This window comes from Bos indicus, chromosome 6 (genome assembly GCF_029378745.1).
Source record: "Bos indicus isolate NIAB-ARS_2022 breed Sahiwal x Tharparkar chromosome 6, NIAB-ARS_B.indTharparkar_mat_pri_1.0, whole genome shotgun sequence".
NCBI lineage: Eukaryota > Metazoa > Chordata > Mammalia > Artiodactyla > Bovidae > Bos > Bos indicus.
The window spans coordinates 67,391,916-67,408,163 of record NC_091765.1 but is presented as its reverse complement, the minus strand read 5'-3'; the positions used below and the strand labels follow the sequence as shown (position 1 = coordinate 67,408,163).

The following is a 16,248-nucleotide window of genomic DNA, read 5'->3' as shown; positions in this document are numbered from 1 at the left end:
TATTACTATATCTCGTTTTAATCCTCAGATCTTCAAGGTATTATCATGTCCATTCCATGGAAACTGAAACTGAGGCCCAGAGGGTTCACTACCATGCTCTAGTCTCAGAGCTGGTGAACTTGGAGCTGAGGTTCAAACCAGGCCTGTGACTCCAAAACCTCTGTGTGTAAACTTAGTGTGGTGTCACAGACACCACCCCAACCTAAAGGGAGCCATAGTTCCTGTAAGAGAGACGGAAGTAAAGTGAACATTGAATTTAAGAACAAAAGGTTCTTTATTATTAGACAAGTATAATTTTCTGAAAAATCCTTACTTCCAAGAAGAGATCTCTAACTAAGCTATTAAGGAAGTCTACAGTAATAAATCAGAAAAAAATTTTGTGAGTATGTGAAGTGAAGTGAAAGCTGCTCGGTCATGTCCAACTCTTTGTGATCCCATGGACTATAGAGTCCATGGAATTCTCCAGGCCAGAATACTGGAGTGGATAGCCATTCCCTTCTCCAGGAGTTCTTCCTAAACCAGCAATTGAACCATGGTCTCCTGCATTTGCAGACAGATTCTTTACTAGCTGAGCCACCAGGGAAGCCCTTAGTGAGTATGTAAACTATCAAATATTGGATTAAAAACTCTGAGGAAAATTTACTGTTTGGTCATTAGAATAATATTTGGACACTAACTGGCATATCTTATTGCCACACCTAAAGTATGCCTCATTCAGGGATGCTCAGACTCATCCAATTTTATTTCTGACTAGATATGAGACATGCAGCTCTTCCACAAAACACACATTAAATGGGTCAATGAATAAATAAGTACACCTTATTTATATTTTAATAGTTTTATTATGATGGCACTATATTTAAAATTTTAGTCATAATTTGTAAAAGCCTATAATTCTATCCAGATTGTAATGCTGGATAAATTGAAAACAGAACTTTAATAAAATTCATTAGCCGATATTACCTTTGGTTAAGCTTAATTGCAAATTTGTTAAGAGGTATAGTATAAGAAAACCCCTTTTGTTCCTAAATCTGTCACATATTAATAAGCTTGGGCTCTAGCAAAGGATAATGGTGCTTTGCTGTTATTTTCATCTGTATATAAATCCGCAAATCCAATACTGGCTCATGAAAATCCTCCTTTGTCAATGCCACAGAACTGTTTCTTTCCTTGGGAATGATTAAGAAAACTAGCTGTTTGTACATGTTTAAAGAAAGGAAAAAGATCAGCATATTTATTTCTTTTAAAAATTAGGACCTGGATTTTGACAATGTCCAGATTTACACTATATCCCTGTTTGCTTTGGATACACCACTGACTTCTGTTTCTGGAAGACACAGATACAGTGCTTAAGCAACCAAAGGTAAGAACTCAGTGGTAATTAAAATTATATTTTCACATATGTTTATACCTCTGTTTTGATTTATTAATGCATCAGCATTTGCTTTGTTTTCCATGGTATATGCTTTCTAGCAACAACTGATGGTTTTATTTTTATTGATTTCTCTGTATTTTTGACAGATAAATGAGTATTCTACTAAACACAGTTTAGTTAAAGATACAGTTTTAGTTAAAAATAACACTAAATAAAGTCTGGCAATATGGTCCTGCTAATCTGAATATCATAGCATAGTAAATACTGCCTTTTTGCAAATTTAAAGTTTATTTTTTACAAATATAAGTATAGTTGATTTACAATATTGTCTTAGTTTCTAGTGTACAACAAAATGATTCAGTTATATATATATACATAAAACATATGAATGTATGTATATACATATGATACATATATATATATATATTTTTTTTTTTCAGATTCTGTTCCGTTTGGGTTATTAAAAGATATTGAGTAGAGATCCCTGTGCTATACAGTAGGTCCTTGTTGTTTACCTTCAAGTTCATTTTTAGAAGTCAAAACAATACCTTTGTTCAGATGTGTCTTTCCTCAAAGGAAGTATCATATACTAGGTTTTCTTTCTTTTTAAGATATTTGAAGATGGAACACTGTCAAATTCATGTAAATCTTAATAAAACTCCCTGGAAATATGAGCTCCAACTCATTGGAGACATTTAAGAACTTTTTAAATGTTAGTTACTTTACAAACATTATTGTAGCAACCTGCACACTTCCTTTTAGAGATAAGTGGTCTAAAGAGGTTTAATAACTCTCTCAAGGTAACATATTACTATTATGTGATGGAGCCAGAATTTAAATTATCTTGCTTTCTTTTATTTCTCCATGATAGGCATGTATAATTTAATTAGACTTTAAAAAACTTATCAATTATTTGATAGTTTTATTTTCCTGGCCTCCCTGGTGGCTCAGAAGGTAAAGAATCTAAAGAATCTGCTTGCAAGGCAGGAGACTTGGGTTTGATCCCTGAGTCAGGAAGATGCCCTGTAGAAGGGAATGGCTACCCACTCTTGTGGGTATTCTTGCCTGGAGAATTCCATGGACAGAGAAGCCTGGAGAAGTCCACAGGGTCACCAAGAGTCAGGAACCACTGAGTGACTGACACTTTCACTTTTTTCACTTTATTTTTATAAACTTAAAACTACTCTTTATCATGTTTATTGTGCCAAGATTCAGTTCAGTTCAGTCACTCAGTCATGTCCGACTCTTTGCGACCCCATGAATCGCAGCACCCCAGGCCTCCCTGTCCATCACCAACTCCCGGAGTTCGCTCAGACTCACATCCATCGAGTCAGTGATGCCATCCAGCCATCTCATCCTCTGTCGTCCCCTTCTCCTCCTGCCCCCAATCCCTCCCAGCATCAGAGGCTTTTCCAATGAGTCAACTCTTTGCATGAGGTGGCCAAAGTACTGGAGTTTCCGCTTTAGCATCATTCCTTCCAAAGAAATCCCAGGGTTGATCTCCTTCAGAATGGACTGGTTGGATCTCCTTGCAGTCCAAGGGACTCTCAAGAGTCTTCTCCAACACCACAGTTTAAAAGCATCAATTCTTCGGCACTCAGCTTTCTTCACAGTCCAACTCTCACATCCATCCATCCATCCATACATCCATACATAATATATATATTATGTATATATATACATACATACATAATGTATACATACATACATACATACATAATGCCAAGATTACAGGATTTTAAATATTTGTGCTTTCATTCTGTATCAGAAAGTTAGACTTTATTAAACTGAGCTTTTAAAATGTTCCTACTGTTAAAGACATATCTTATAACTAGCTTTTCACTCCTTGACCTTTTCTGTTTATATATCCCTCAGTCAATTTGTTCCACTATATTCATTCTTTCACTTACTGTCCTTTCTATAAATGTTACTTACAGTTTTGTTAAATGAAGCAGGCGGATAAAAGAGAATGGTGGTGGTTAAGCATCATGGTGTTAACTGTAAATGAAAGACCTAATAATTATTGATTATACTTTATATCCCATAGTGCAGGGGTCCCCAGCCTCTAGGATCTAATGCTTGATGACCTGGGGTGAAGCAGATGTAGTAACAATAGAAATAAAGTGTACAGTAAATGTAACGCCCTTGAATCATTACCAAACCATCCCCCTCGACCCTGGTCCTTGGGAAAATTGTCTTCCACGAAATTGGTCCCTGGTGCCCAAAAGGTTGGGGACCGCTGCATAGAAAATACACCCTCTTTCCTCTACTCTTAGAATATTGGTACATATTGATCACAAAAATAATCTCAATTAGGCAAAAAAGTATACATTCTCTGGTCACAGTCAAATAAAGTTAAAAATTAATAAGTTTAAATTAAGGGGGGGAAGCCGGCTGCCCTGACGTCATCAGGCTGCGCAGCCCGCAGGGCGGGACCCGAGCGCGACTAGGCGGCCCGCGGACCGGGGCGGGCTAGTAAAATAAATAAATAAATAAATAAATAAATAAATAAATTAAGGACCCTACCCCTTAGAAATGAAAAAAAAAAAAAAAAAAAAAAACGGGTGGGAAGGGGGAGAAATATCAAATAACTCTTTGACGATAATAGCAAGACACTATTATAGATCTTTCTCTTTTTCATGGAGGTAATTTTTTAAGCTATGAAATTAATAGTGCTAAAAACTTAAAAGTCTGGATAAAATAGATTATTTTCTACATAAACAAATGCCTAAATTTAAATTGAAAAGTAAAACTTAAATTGACTAAAACTTATGGACATGATTTTTAAAAGGGGTCCAAAACTACCTCCAAAAAAGCTACTGTACCCTAGATATTTTTATGTATTATTCAATAAAGACTTACTTGGTACCTATTATGTGCCAGTGATTGTCTTAGATAAAAACTTTGCTTTGTTTCCTACTGTGTCCCCATCAGTAGTTCAGCGGGATAAATCCACATAGTGCTAGAGCCCGTCACCTGACATAAGAGTGCATGGGAATTTAGACTGTCATATTTTAAGTTTTGGCTATGGCAGTAATCAAACAGCTGGCACTTTCCTACATTCCCTCAAAGGAAAAATAGCGTGTACCTTCCCATCAGCAGACAACCATTATGCCAAGATTTTGAATTATGGTAATATAGATACTCTAGAGTGTGAAGCAAGTACTTATAATTACATGTAATAGTTCTCAAATGTTACAAATGTTCCCAGTTACAAATAAACTTAGCTTTAGCTGATGAAAGGTAACTGGTGAAGTTTAATGTATATTCTTGAAAGAAGAGGAAATTACTTATATAAGAAAACTTCCTTAACACAATAAAGAAAATTTATCTGGAACCAGTGAGAAAAATAGGAGAAATTCTAGGGACTGAAACAGAAGCAGGATATATTATCTATTATTTAGCAGTGTTCTATAACTTCTACTCAACATAATGAAATGAGAAAAATAAACAAGATATACATTTTGAAGAGATAAAATTATCATTACTTAAGGTATCGTCTACCTAGAAAATGTAAATGGATCAATTTAAAACTATTAAAGCTAAAGTTCAGTAAGATGATAGGCTACAAAATACATATATAGACACCTCTCCTATAAATCAGTAGTAACTGGTGAGACAATATGTTAAAAAAATCTTATTTACAAATACAAATTTAAATACATAGAATATAGTTAACTAGAAATATGCATAGCTTGTTTAATGAAAATTATAAGACTTAAAACATATATAGTAGACTTTAAAAGCTATCAATAAATGAAGAGATGTCCCTTGTCAGGTAATTAAAAATTTTAATATATTAGGTGTGTTGATTTTCTCAAAATAAATCCATAAATCTAATGAAATCTCTTTTCAAAGCACATTCTTGGGAATTGATAAAATTGTTCTAAAGGAAATTGGGATTAAGAAATGTACACATTGTGCTGTTAAAAATAGTATTTAAATGTGATCATTACAATGATGATAGAGTATAGATGTTTAAGTTTTGAGAGTAGTGTTTGTGCAATAAACTAAATATCAAAAGTAAAGCAAAGCTTTTTTGGAAGGTTTTATGAGCCAGGCATTATGTAAGTTGCTGGAAACATAAAAATCAGAGCTCACTGGTACCTGATCTCAAGTCTGTTGGGACAGACACTGATAACTGGATCATAATACAATAATGGGTCAGGGCACTCACGAAAAGTGTTCCACATTACATGAGTGCTGAGGGGAAGCCACAAGCACCCAGGCATCCTAATTCTAGTCATTAGAAATATTTGCTCTTTTCTTCATTCCTTACCTTCTTCAGATGGTGTTTCTTCTGCCAGGAGTACTCATTTCCACCACTACCTTAGTAAACTCCTACTCATCCTTCAAAACCCAGTCACATATTCCCTGCTTTGGAGAGCTTTCATGAATCTCCTGACTCCACAGAGTTGGCCTTTATACACACAAAATTGTCATGTTGGATATTTGTTACTTACAGGGCTCTCTTATTAACTTCTTTAGGGCTGGAAGCCTGCCTTCCATCCTTCCTCTTTTCTTCCTTGCCTTCACACTGCAGCAAGCTATATGGCATATAGCACATGCTCAACAAGGGTTGAGAAACAAAAATATTAAGTAAAGATTAGATTATGCTATCTTCACATTGTTTAAAGTAAAAATGTCAGTAGTTTTAATGTGTTCTGTTGGGTATAAGACATAGATTTGTAAGAAAAGCAGGGAAAAAATTATCCTAAATTTCAAATAGACATTGTGACTGACAAAATTCCTGTGTAATTAGAATCCAGGGGACCTCAAGTGCTGGGTTAGAAATACTTATTTGCCTCTTTGTATGTTTACTCATTATTGTTTCCATCAAATTTTGTATTTGCTTTATCCCAAGGATGTAAAGAGCAGAGAAAGTTCTCTGCTTTTAAGAAGCTTAGAGAAGAATTGGTAAAGTGGAATAGTCATATGCAAACGTAGATGTATGTACAAGGAAATAAATGCTTATGGCTAACATAATGGTTTAAAATATAGTCAATACATGTAATAGATGGTGAAATCACAACAGATTTTATGGAAGATGAAACTCTAATTCAGACTTTCCCCAAAGGCTTCTCATCAGCATCCATTTTCTGAGAAATTCCATTCTCATCAGATTGCATTTCCTGAGAAACAAATATTTGAGTGAGGTACCCTAACATAAAGGTCAAGGAAACCTGCAGGTAATCATAATTTATTAATTTTTATGGTCAATTTTTAGAATTCAGAATACTTTCTGATTGAGTGGGTAAAAGGGGGAGGTATGCATTAAGGCTTCCAACCATTGCAGAAAGTCTTCATTCTTACCCTTGATCAGTATAACACATCGATTCTAGAGAAAATTTTCTTTGATGATGTAGGGTCTTGTGGTGCTCTAGGGTTTTAATATATATGACTTTATTGTTATAATCCATACTTTAAGTTTATTTAAAAAATATTCCTAGTTCTGGTCATTGGGAATGGAGTAGCTTCATTCAAAAAGTAGTAGTTTTGCTCTTAGGACCTTTATTTTTCTGGCATTTATATCACTGTTTTATTGTAAAATGTTTGGCTAAAAAAATGAGTCTGGAGAATATATTTGGTTATTCGATGGTTTATTAACTGCCTTTTGATTAATTGAGATTTTACTTTATGATGGCCCCTTTGCGAATTTTCTGTGAATTGTAAAGGTGATGATAATGACTAGGATAATAACGACCTCTTTAGTGAAATTGTTGCTTCCTGAGGAAGTGTTGTATTTTCTCTGTAAGTTGATAACAGTCGTTTTAACAATCGTTCCTTGTGTTTGTTTGCTACGGGCACACATAGCAACAGTTTTGTTCAGTTCTGTTTTGGTCTTCATGGCAATTACAGTTAGCTTATGATCCTCTAAAGATAATTATTAAATAGTTGCTCTGACAAAATTGAGTTCTCAAAGTGACAGTTCAAGGAGGGAAGGCTTAAAGAAAGATTACTTTAAGCATGTTAGCTCTCTTTGTCTCCCTTAGAAAGTTGATGGTTGTCTCTTTCTGAGCTTGGTAGTTATATAATTACATCATCAACTTGGCTGCTACTAAGTCGCTTCAGTTGTGTCTGACCCTGTGTGACCCCATAGATGGCAGCCCATCAGGCTCCCCCATCCCTGGGATTCTCCAGGCAAGAACACTGGAGTGGGTTGCCATTTCCTTTTCCAATGCATGAAAGTGAAAAGTGAAAGTGAAGTCGCTCAGTTGTGTCTGACTCTTCGTGACCCCATGAACTGCAGCCTACCAGGCCCCTCCGTCCATGGGATTCTCCAGGCAAGAGTACTGGTGTGGGTTGCCATTGCCTTCTCTGATCGTCAACTTGAATTTGTGTAAATCTTCACAGCCTTCAATATTACTTTGTGTGTATTTTTCATTAACTCCCCATAGAGAATCACTATAGAAGTCAGGACAGGTTTTAGCATCTCCACTCTATGGAAGGGGAAACGAAACTCAGAAAGATCTCTGCCAAGTTCTCACTGGCAATTTGGTGTAGAGCTGGGGCTAGAACCTAAGCTTTGCCAAGCAGTAGATGGTTGTTTTCAGGCACTGGCTGCTTCTCTATTGTGGAGCTGGCAAAACCTGTTCTGGATGGTTACACAACTCTGGGAGCATTGTTAAATATTAAGAAAGAACCTAGGCTCTGCAGTAGGATACTGAGATTGGGCAAGGGCTGGAAAACATTATTTTAAAGCAAAACTGCTGACATAAATTATTTTTGCTACTAAACAAAATTTATAAATACTGCCTTTTTATTCTCATTAAGAAAATAAATTAGGGAAAATTACAGAATACAAAGAAAAAGCCATATACTGATGATCCTACCACTAAAAACTTAAAATGTTTAATATTAAAGTATTTATCCTTTCCATGCACATATGCAACATTTCTAATAAGACAGGATGATAACATAAATAGTGTAACATAAATAGTGTTTAGCTATCTGCTTTTTCTGTTTAACACTATATCATGAACATTTCTACAAGTTGTTTAGTAATATTCTTTTGAGAAAAGATACTGAAATTTATCCTTTTATTATAAAGTTAATACGTGCATATTGTATAAAGTTCAAATAATGCAAAGATCTAGTCTCCAGAGGTAACTATTATTTATAGTTTACTGCATGTTGTTCTGTACTTTTTTTTGAGGCTTGAGTTTTACTGGTTGCATTGGCAGATTAGAGTACATTCTTTAGAATATCTTTGCACTAATGGAGAAGAAAGCATTTCTCTTTAAAAAGGTACCTATTTACTTAGTGTCAATATAACAAATAATGTTGTTGTTGTTGTTCAGTCTCCCAGTCGTGTCCAACTCTTTATGACCCCATGGACTGCAGCGTGCCAGGCCTCCCTGTCCCTCACCATCTCCCAAAGTTTGCCCAGGTTCATGTCCATTGCTTCAGAAACGCCATCCAGCCATCTGACCCTGATGCCCTCTTTTCCTTTTGCCCTCAATCTTTCCCAGCATCAGGGACTTTTCCAGTGAGTCGGCTGTTTGCATCAGATGACCAAAATATTGGAGCTTCAGCATCAGCTCTTCAAACAAATATTCACGGTTGATTTCTTTTAAGATTGACGGGTTTGAGCTCCTTGCTATCCAAGGGACTCTCAGGAGGCTTGTCCAGCACCACAGTTTGAAGGTATTAGTTCCTCAGTGCTCTGCCTTCTTTGTCTTCCTACATACAAATAATAGATGAATACCAAATACATCATTTTTCTCAGTTTTTTTTGGGACATTCACAAAGAATTCTACTCCAGAAAGCACCAACATATAGGAATCCTCATACAAGTTGAATGGTCTTTGGCTAATGCTAAATCGGGAGTTGGTGATGGACAGGGAGGCCTGGTGTGCCTGGTGTCCATGGGGTCACAAAGAGTCAGACATGACTGAGCGACTGAACTGAACTGAAAGGTAACCTACTTTGTTTACCTGATGCGAGGAGCTTACTCATTGGAAAAGACCCTGATGCTGGGAAAGATTGAAGGCAGGAGGAGAAGGAGGTGACAAAAGATGAGATGGTTGGATAGAATTACCCACTCAATGGACATGAGTTTGAACAAACTCCAGGAGATGGTGAAGGACAGGGAAGTCTGACATGCTGCAGTTCATGAAATCTCAAAGAGTAAGACACAACTGAGCGAATGAACAACAAATAATTACAGTGTGGGTGCTCTGAGCTGCATAATATGCAACTGTCTTTGTTTAAAGATGATGCTTTAAAGTCTGCATGCTCTGCCAAACTTAGAAACTGGATTGCTCAGTTCAGTTTTCAATTTTATCCAGAAGTAGTTCACTGCTTGGGTGGCATAATACGGTCAAAACATAGTTGTGATGATAATTAAATGAGATTAAAGGATTTAGATTGCTTAGTAAGCCAAACACTGATAAACAAATATTTCTTGGTAAATAATTTAAGGGATTCACATGTTAGTAGAGTACATGAATAGCATTGCTGTGCTGTGCTGTGCTTAGTTGCTCAGTTGTGTCTGACTCTTTGAGATCCTCTGGACTGTAGCCCACCAGCCCTGTCCATGGGGATTCTCCAGGCAAGAATACTGGAGTGGGTTGCCATGCCCTCCTCTAGGGGATCTTCCCAACCCAGGGATCAAACCCAGGTCTCTTGCACTGCAGGTGGATTCTTTACCATCTGAGCCACCAGGGAAGCCCATGAATACTGGAGTGGGTAGCCTATCCTTCTCTAGGGGATCTTCCCAGTCTAGGAAACAAATCAGGATCTCCTGTATTGCAGGTGAATTCTTTACAGCTGAGCTACCAGGGAAGCCTCATGAATGGCATTCAGTTCAGTTCATTTCAGTCACTCAGTTATGTCCGACTCTTTGTGACCCCACGGAATGTAGCATGCCAGTCTTCCTTGTCCATCACCAACTCCTGGACCTTGCTCAGACTCATGTCCATCGAGCCTATGATGCCATCCATCTCATCCTCTGTCATCCCCTTCTCTTCCTGTCTTCAATCTTTCCCAGCATCAGGGTCTTTTCCAAGGAGTCAGTTCTTTGCATCAGGCGGCCAAAGTATTGGAGTTTCAACTTCAGCATCAGTCCTTCCAACAAATATTCAGGACTGATTTCCTTTAGGATGGACTGGTTGGATCTCCTTGTAGTCCAAGGGACTCTCAAGAGTCTTCTCCAACACCACAGTTCAAAAGCATCAATTCTTCAGCACTCAGCTTTCTTCACAGTCCAACTCTCACATCCATACATGACTACTGGAAAAACCAAAGCTTTGACTAGACAGAGCTTTGTAGGCAAAGTAATGTCTCTACTTTTTAATGAATGTCATTAGTAGAGCACTAATTTTGGATTTTTATGCTTTATACTATTATGCTTAGTTCAGAAAGGTAAAATTAAAGTGAAGTTAACAGAGGACCAGGGGTACATATTCACTTGGAGGGTAATAATAATGCCTAACAACTAGCAGGCATTAAATATGTTTTGAATGAATGAAAGAACCCAACTGAAAAAATGTTACTAAGAATATAAACTTCTAATAAATCCAAATGGTTAATAGACTCATGAGAGTTTGTCCAACTTCTTCAGTAAAGGCAAATCAAAAACCATAGTGCAAACAAATTTGTCTCATCAGATTCAGAAAAAACACCCTAAAATCTGACAATATGAAGGTTGGTCTGGTGTGGAGGAAATGATATATCTGTATAGGAGTCACAGAATGTAAAATGATACACAACCTTGAGAAGCAACGTGGCTGATCTCGTAAGCTGAAAGTAGAACCAGCCATTCCACTTCTGGACATAGACATAAGGACTACTCTTGCACAGGCGTCTAAGGAAACATGCAAAGGATTTTTATAGTAGCATTGTTCATAATAGCAAAAAACTGGAAAGAACCAATTTTTAATTAATATAAAGAAGAGGTACAAACAGAAAAAAGGAACAAAATATAATCTATACAGGTTACAGTATTAACAAACAATATTATAAAATGAAATAGGAAGTCAGAATTATACACTTAACGTGTCTCAAACTATGCTTTGGTTATGGATACTTATATATCTATGTAAAATGAAGAATTGATGCTTTTGAACTGTGGTGTTGGAGAAGACTCTTGGGAGTCCCTTGGACTACAAGGAGATCCAACCAGTCCATTCTGAAGGAGATCAGTCCTGGGTGTTCATTGGAAGGACTGATGCCAAAGCTGAAACTCCAGTACTTTGGCCACCTCATGAGAAGAGTTGACTCATTGGAAAAGACTCTGATGCTGGGAGGGATAGGGGGCAGGAGGAAAAGGGGACGACAGAGGATGAGATGGCTGGATGGCATCACCGACTCGATGGACATGAGTTTGAGTGAACTCCAGGAGTTGGTGATGGACAGGGAAGCCTGGTGTGCTGCTATTCATGGGGTCGCAAAGAGTTGGACACGACTGAGTGACTGAACTGAACTGAACTGAAAACGATGGAATGAGCTGGAAAGATACACACCCATGGTGGTTGCTTCTGGGTAGAGGGTAGAGGGAAGACAAGGTTGGAACTTTGTAGTGACAGCTTGGTAAAAGGACCTAAAGTTTGGATATAAAGTTTAATTTTATTTTTAATTGGAAGATAATTGCTTTACAATGTTGTGTTGGTTTCTGCCATACAACAATGTGAAGCATTGTTATATGTATAACATATAAGTTATAAGTATATAACATATAAGCATAAGTATATGTGACTCCCTCTTGAAACTCCTTCCCACCCAGGTATAAAATTTTATTTTCAAATGCCATCAAATGTGGGAGGCAAGTTTGACAAAAGATAAAAGTTAACTTTGTTAATTCCTGGTGGTGGAACTATGGGTAACATAATTTTACATTGTTTTGCATTTTGAAATGAGGGTCACTATGCATATCCTCAAATTTATTAATGTACATTGTACAATATTCAGAAAATGCAATAGTCCCCTTTCTATGCTTATTGCTCATTTTCATCCATGGTTTTATTTTTTCAGAGGCAGGTAATAACTGTTACCACTTTCTTGTTGCATCTTCTTTTCTCTTTCTCCACACACATGCATATACACACATGAATATATATATATGTATGTGTATATATATATCTTTTCTGACATATGGTAATATACTACATCTTTAAGAACTTACAATACCTGTTCATCTAGAAGTATTTTGTTCTTTTTAATAACTATATAGTATTTCATCCTGTCTTTTTTGAAGTAATAAAAAGGGAGAAAGAAATTGAGAGGGAGGGAGGGAAATTGGGACTTTGTTGCAGAAGAAAGGGTAATAATTCAGTAGACAATGGTGAAGTCTTGAAGATTCTAGAACAAGAATATGCTATGTATATGCTCCTTAAGAAGATTAATTTGGGAGTACTTTGAAGAATGAACTGGGGGGAGGGTGAGGCTGGGGATAAATAAATCAGCTAAAAGACTTAGTCAAAGTAAGTGGCAACAAGCACCTGACAAACCCCTAGTGATAATTAGAATGAAAAAGTGGGGGTTGTAAAATAGGATATATAAGACTTGATAGGGTGACTTGGTGGGGAAGGAAAGAGTCAAAGACAATGAACTCCAAGTTCTCAGAGAATTAAGTGCATGAAAGAACAGTGATTCTATGACCAGAAATAGGCAAGTCAGGAAGAAGAGCTGGTTTGACAGGGAAAGAAGTGAAAGTCCACTTTTGAACACATGGGACGCAGGGCTCTGAAGTGGCTGCTGCAGAAAACAAATGAGAAGAGATGGGCTAATAGGAGGTATTCAAAATATTTGAAATGAATTAATGAATGAAATGCAGTTTGAAGCCAAGAAAGATGGTCAGGGCTATTTATGTGAAATTTGGAGATATCTGCATAGAAGTGAAGGTAGAATTTTATGCAAGAAGATGGGTGAAAGTATGAGTCCCTTTGTTTCTCAACAGTACAGGATGTTGAATGCAGGACTGTGCATGCTACAGATTTCTACGTAATATGTGACATTACTAGTATAAATGGAAAGACACAGTGGAAAAAATTACTGGAGCAGACAGAGCACTGGTGTTTTGGAGGTCTAGAGCTTCTCGCGTGCATGCTAAGTCACTTCAGTCATGTCTGACTCTTCGTGACCCTATGGACTGTAGCCCAGGCTCCTCTGTCCATGGGATTCTCCAGGGAAGAATACCGGAGTGGGTTGCCATGCCCTCCTCCAGGGGATCTTTCAGACCCAGGGATGGAAGCCGAGTCTCTTATGTCTCCTATATTGGCAGGCGTGTTCTTTACTATCACTGGCACCTGGGAAGCCTATTACTCATTGATGAAAAAAGGAGATCCACATCCATGCCACGTTGCTAGTGGCTACAGGATCTTCAGATTCAGTTGTCCTTACAGTCCTGATTCGATACACCAGAGTTGGGAGAAAGTGATAAACAGAGGAGGTGGGGAATGAGACTTTAGTAAAGAGGTTGGAACAGGAGCAAACAAGGAGATTTGGATTTATTTCTTCATTGCTTTCACCCCTGCTTCCTCTGACCTGCATTGATTCATTTGCTCATTCATTCTTTCCACAAACATCACTGGGTACTTGCAGAGTTTGAAGTGCTATTCTTAATGCTAAGGATATATATGAATGAAACACAAAACAAAAGCAAGCCCTTCTCTTAAAGAGTTCAGTCTAGTGAAATTATAGAATATCCTGTCTGGTATTTTTCCTAAGTGGATTTAGAATTTCTACACAGTAAGGGTTTAGGGCGGAGAAGGCAATGGCACCCTACTCCAGTACTCTTGCCTGGAAAATCCCATGGACGGAGGAGCCTGGTAGGCTGTAGTCCATGGGGTCGCTAAGAGTCGGACACGACTGAGTGACTTAACTTTCACTTTTCACTTTCATGCATTGGAGAAGGAAATGGCAACCCACTCCAGTGTTCTTGCCTGGAGAATCCCAGGGATGGCGGAACCTGGTGGGCTGCTGTCTATGGGGTTGATGCTATCTGATAAGAGGTGGCAGCTAGGAACTTAGTTTAAAGTTATATTTATTTACCAAATCAACTGTTTTTTGTTTTTGTTTTTGTTTTGTTTTTTGAAGTATATTTTTTGGTGGTAGCTTGGCTCCTGAAGGACGTCTTTGGAAGTTAGAACTCCCAAGGCTGCCATTTTGCTGAAGTCAGTGTTTTAAGACATGTGTTTTGAGTCTATCTCACTGCCTTGTAAATAACTGACTGAATCCAAAAGGTACACTTCCCTGGAGAAGACAACACTGATAGGCATAAAGCAGGGACAGACAGGTGTCACTTGGGGCCATTGGTGACTAAGTTCCCATATCATGCCTTTCCTGAGCTGTGCCAGAAAGAGCTTGAGCTTTACAGCTTGTGTGTGCATACCGGCACTGCAATAAAAGTCACGTGAACAAAACTTTAACCTCTCTGAGCTTCATATCCTCCCCTGTGAAATGGAGAAGATAAAGCTGTGCCTCAGATTCTTATGTGGATTAAATAAGCTAAACTGGTGTAACGCCTGACCTGTAGCAGGTGTTTAATAAATCCTTCTCACCTTTGTCTTTTTGTCTCTGTGGTCCCCAAGTACACACAGAGGCTGGGAGAGGTAGACTGATGCAGAGAATGGACAACATATAGTTCTTTCTCACTTGCCTGTTCTTGTCCTGCCTACCTTTGTCACACCCGATGGCAAGGAGTCATGAGTATTTCACAGAGACGTTCTCCCCAATGCAGTCAGAAATGCTTCATTTCATATCTAAAAAAATGATTAGAATTTGGTCAGATTCTGATGATGCACAGGCTAGATGCTCCTAATCCTCTTAGAAAGAGGCTGACATTTTCTTACCTTTCAACTGCCTATTCTAAATCCTTCACGACACCCTTTTCTTTTTCTACTCTTTTCCCATTGGAACATATCTTGAGCATCTTCTGACCCCCTGTTGCTGCTCCAGTTTCATCAAATAATTTGGCACTTACCGTTCAGATGTCCCTCTCCTGTTGTGTCTCCCTGTCATTCCAGGCAACTTCCACACCTATGAAATATGCATTCGAGACATCTGAGTTCCTAGCTTCACAAGGTCTTTCCTTCCCTTTTCTTCCACCTTTCCACTGTGGTCACCTGAAACTTTAACTCATAGCTGCTTCACCTCCACAGTTGTAAATTTCAGTGCAACTTCTTATTTCCTGACCACAGGCCCCTCTGCTTCCTGCTCTTACTCTCTAAACCTGTTGTTCAGCCTTACTGAGACATTTGTCCCTTTAACCTTTAATTTCCTAACAAATCCTCCGTTCCTATCATCCCTCTCCCTCCTTCAGCTGAAGCTCTGTGATGTTTTATCTCTCACAGTCTCCTTATCTCAGTTGCTGACACCAGTCTCAGATCATTGCAGATAACTTTTGGGCTCTTTTCTTCCTGAACGACTAGGTGTGGTGAGACATCATAGCACCCTGCGCACTGGTGCTGGGACCCAGTGTTAACTGTAATCCTTCCATAGATTTCTACCCCAGTTTCTTCCTGTCGCCTCACCCAGTTGGAAAGCTGACCATGGCCCCATTAGCATCCTCCAGTGACTCCTCATCCTTGTTAACACAGCATTCAGTGCAGGTAATGAATTAACCCCTGCTTCCCTCTTCCCTTTTTTTCTTGTCATTTACTCACACAACTGTATTCTGCATGATTTGATCTGCTGTGCCTCCCTGAAGGCATTCTGCTGTCTCACGTGCTTGCTTTTCTGTACTTGCTGCTCTTACCTACGATCTTGTTCCATGTTGTAATAGGCTTGGTGGGTGCCTGCTCTTTGTACAAGGATTAGCCTTGTCTTTTTAGGAAGTTTTATCTCAGGCTCCCTGCAGAGGATTTAGTACATCCTCTCTCGGCTCCCACTGCACCCCTGGCCTGACTACTCCCTGAATCTCCTTTCACCAT

At 38.2% G+C, this 16,248-nt stretch overlaps 1 protein-coding gene across 1 annotated transcript in view; it reads left to right on the top strand.

Annotated features, from left to right (window-relative positions):
* Window positions 1-1,249: 1,249 nt before the first annotated feature.
* Window positions 1,250-16,248, top strand: part of CNGA1 (cyclic nucleotide gated channel subunit alpha 1) — a 37,876-nt gene continuing 22,877 nt past the window's right edge. The window contains exon 1 of the mRNA XM_070791403.1: window positions 1,250-1,363. The gene's annotated coding sequence lies outside the window, so the exon portion shown is untranslated. The remainder of the gene's footprint in view (window positions 1,364-16,248) is intronic.